The following is a 4,145-nucleotide window of genomic DNA, read 5'->3' on the forward strand; positions in this document are numbered from 1 at the left end:
GCTAACCACACACAGCACAAGTTTCAGGCTAATAGTATATCTTCAGGGAGAAAGTATAAATAAAGGGTATTCTCGAACTTATCAAAGCAACGTTCCTACAATTATGTGTTCCTTGAGAATCTTTGGAAAGCTCCAAAATCCCGCCAACTTTGTGAATCTTGTATAAATCAAAATATGGAAGATGTATAGTATATTGAATTAGTAATAGCAAGTAGCAACTCCCCTCTAAGAAAGAACTAAGAATCTCCAATTATGAGAACAGTTGAAAACAATGCTGCAATGCAAGACTTGCTTAAATCTAAAGTATGAAAAACAAGCTAGACATGGGAGGGTGATCACGACTGGTATCCAATGATAAGCCTTGATGCCACATGACCCTGCTTTTGACACAGGCCTTGCGATTTGAAAAGAAGTTGTATCATCAAGTTATATCATTAAGGAAATACAACAGTACGGTTTATTCAAAAGAAAACGCACACTTCATTCTAGTGCCAACAGCACCATGACTGCATAACATTAGCCTATATTATTTCAGAACATTACAGGAGAAGTCATAGCTAGGAAGTTACAATAAGGTTTATACACAGTTTCCAGAAGCGATGTTGTTTTCCTATTTTTCTAATAGAAGGGAATCGATACAAAAAAATAATTCTGAGAGCATTGTAGTTCAGACAGTCCATAAATTTATCTCATGAGGGCACTCTTCAGATTGCCCATAAACTTCATCCTCAAGCTAATCCTCCCCTCATCACTCATCTTACCTATTAAAGTAGAAGGTTATATGTTAATAAGCAGCGTTCGACATACTGGAACAGAAAAGGTAGATACTTCTATGAACAAAATTGCACATTGCAGAAGATCTTTGACCAGGAACTTTTCCAAAACAATCAGAAAACAAATAAGGTCAGAAAATGACATATAATTTTTTTATAAATGGAATGGATATTATGTGTGCTCCCTTACTTGTTCCTGGTTAATATGTTGCCTCAAATTGTAGCTATGCTTCCCCACGCAACTCTCCAGGGATGCATCCTCTCTGGCTCTCACCGGTACGTATTTGTCTGGGTCTCTGGGATTAAAAGTTGAACTACTTGCGGATAGTATAGAATAGAATAAATTTACAGAACGGTAAAATTGCATGAGCAGGTGTACCTGTCGAGCAGCCATAGTGTCTGTGAGCAGTCCCTGAATAAAATCCCAAAGAAACGAGCATGTCACTCCCTAAAACAAAGAACAATAAGTCAGGCATCCATGAAATGATAGAGGATGAGGATGGCGGGCAAAAAGAAAAGCAATCCTAAGCAGGGAACATTGCTGACAAATAGTGGGAGGCTGAATGCGAGAAAATACACAATGTTGTTCGACCCAATCATTCCCTACCCCTCTGCTATTTTGCTGCAAGCCGATGCCCTTTTCTTCCGCGTCATCGTTCTATGCATCCGCGTAGAAGTCCATCAATGTTGTCCAGTCTGCACTCCCTTGGCAGATAAACAATTCTCCATTCATGAGTTTCAATTGTAAAGCCAGATGATACACAAGATCTAGAACATGAATGCGGTGTTGCGGTGCCCATCCATCTTAATAAACAAGACATGAGTATTTGAGAGAAAATACAGAGAACCATCACAGTTAATATCAATCGTCTGCCAGATATTAAGCGGTGATCGAAATGAACCAAGCATTTCTGAATATATTATGCACAAAAACAAGGAAGATAAATTGCAGGCATAACAATATCAAGTATAAGTAGGCGGACCTGGCTCATCAAGCTAGTATTTCACATGCCAAACAACAACACTTGTATAACGTACACAGAGGCAGTGATCGAAATGAACCAAGTATTTCTGAACATATTATGCACCGAAGCAAGAAAAATATATTGCAAGCACAACAACATCAAGTATAAGTAGGCGGACCTGGCTCATCAAGCTAGTATTTCACCTGCCAAACAACAATACTTGTATAAGGTTCACACAGAGCCTCATAAAATAAGAAATAGTAATTAAGTTGTCCATAAGATTGCAAGCAAGCAGTTAGCTGAGATCGTCTACACATTGCCCATCAGGAATAGTACTAAGATGAACATGTATGATTTAACTGTAAAGAAAAAACATAAGGCAATCTAATCAAGAAAAGCTATCAACGCCTTCAGCTTCTTGGATATACCTAGGCAGGTGTCACAAAACTGTTCAAAGGTAGAAATGTCCAGACAGTAAAAAAAAAAGTCAATAAAGCATAGAAGAGAACATCGTGCACATTTAATGACATTGCCATTAGCAATTTTATTACTGCCTCAAACGGTCATGTCAAAATCAGATGCAATTGTAACATTCTCCTGGAATAAAATAGCAAGTTTCAGTACTAATACTATTAAAAGTAGGAAATCATACCGGACGAATCACGAAAGAAAACCATAACCTTCAGGCTCAGGGGAATAAATGCAACTTTTCTCTTGTTTTCACCCGATTTCTCTGATTGCTTGTCTAGCTTCTGATGCCATTTCTGTGTGCTGACTGTTGTCACTCAGGAAATACTCAAAACTCTGTAATTCAAGATACAATGGAAAAAATGGAAAATTAATCAAACGCTAGTAAAAGAAATTTGCAAAATTAAAGGGATATTTCTAACTATCACTGTACAGTACGAATACATGAAAAATCTATGGCCTGTAAGATGGTACGAACTGCAATTCTCTTGGAAAATAAAACAAGAAATTATAAGAGTAAGATGGATGGATTAAATAAAAACAAAGGAGTTAAGCTACAGGACTGATCGGCACCATTACAAGTCATTAACAGGTAAGAAAGTGTACATCAACTCTAGAATGACAAGGTGCTGAAAAAAATTACTCTATCTTGCTAAGCTGTTGGGATGTTGCAAAGAGTGTGTATTTCTCTCCCCGGTAGCATCTAGCTTCTTCCGCTTGCCATTCTTCCTCGAAGACAACAAGTACAACCATAAAAAAATTATGTTGCTAATTTTCTTACTTCTTAACAGAGTTTGGTGGTGGCACACATTATTGCAGTTGTTGTGGCCTCTACATTCTGCACATCGCACGAAGCAAGAAAAGGAAGATACACCAGAACCAGAGAAGAGGAAAAGGTCATGCTCAGTGTAGGGGCACTTTTTAGAGCGCTTTAGGGAAAATTTAATCTATTACTATGTAGCATCGCCTAATCATCGATGTTGGATGGCTCGCTGCGTATGAACCGTGTCGCCCCACATGGACTGGCCATTATGCTTGTTCAAACGCATGGTCTACCACTTAAGAACAGGAACAAACAAGAAATGATCAATCAACTGCAACCCAGTCTGCAAGAACCTCCAATGACGGATCAATTCTTCTTTTGCGCGAAATAGCGGACTAATTTGATCTTTTTTCTACACGTACCTGCCTTCTGGTAATCGAGGAGATCGATCCGGGCGAAGGCGCCCTTGCGCTTCTCCCCAATCTGGTCGAGGGTCTACACGGGCCATGGTCGCGCGGTTCATAGCACCGCCCAGAGTTTCGGAGGCTCTGATCCAGGTCCATGTACGCCCCATGGCCTTCTCCATCTGCCCATGCTCTCCCTTATCCTATCTTCTATTCTCCCGTCATCTGCTGTACTTGATGCAGATTCCTGCGCCTCCTTTGTCCACTCGAACTTTTCTGATTTTTTCATCAAGTTGTAGAAAGGCAAAGCTTTTTCTCCTAGCTTGGCGATAAACCTGTTGAGCGCTGCTAAACGTCCCGCCAGCTGCTGTACTTGATGCAGATTCTTTGGCGGCTCCATGTCGAGAATAGGTTTAATTTTCAAAGGGTTGGCTTCGATCCCTCTGGCCGAGATGAAGTATCCTAGCACTTGCCCCCCTGGTACTCCGAAGAAGCATTTTTTGGGGTTCAACTTGATCTTATACCTGTCTAGGTTATCGAAGGTCTCCCGCAAATCGTCGACGAGGGTGGCGATGTGCTTTGTTTTTACCACGATATCGTCAATATAGACTTCGATGTTTCGCCCGATCTGCTCTCCGAGGCAAGCTTGCATGCAACGTTGGTAAGTTGCTCCCGCATTTTTCAACCCGAAGGTCATGACGTTGTAGCAGAAAACGCCGTGTGGGGTGATGAACGCGGTTAGCTCCTGATCTTCTTTCTTCAATTTGATCTG

General features: G+C 40.6%; 1 long non-coding RNA gene across 4 annotated transcripts; it reads right to left on the minus strand.

Moving 5' to 3' along the window:
- Positions 1 to 401: 401 nt before the first annotated feature.
- LOC124682918 lies at positions 402 to 3,395 on the minus strand. Of its 4 annotated transcripts, none has more exons than XR_006996494.1 (5): positions 2,850 to 3,395; positions 1,757 to 2,542; positions 1,381 to 1,469; positions 964 to 1,221; positions 402 to 761 (listed from the first exon to the last, which is right to left on the minus strand). It is a non-coding gene; the product is annotated as an uncharacterized LOC124682918 (long non-coding RNA). The 4 variants fall into 4 exon arrangements; XR_006996493.1 differs by having other exon boundaries at positions 964 to 1,069; positions 1,153 to 1,221; positions 1,757 to 3,395; XR_006996495.1 differs by having other exon boundaries at positions 1,917 to 3,395.
- Between the last annotated feature and the right edge of the window lie 750 nt (positions 3,396 to 4,145).

This window comes from Lolium rigidum, chromosome 1 (assembly GCF_022539505.1).
Source record: "Lolium rigidum isolate FL_2022 chromosome 1, APGP_CSIRO_Lrig_0.1, whole genome shotgun sequence".
In the NCBI taxonomy this organism is placed as follows: domain Eukaryota; kingdom Viridiplantae; phylum Streptophyta; class Magnoliopsida; order Poales; family Poaceae; genus Lolium; species Lolium rigidum.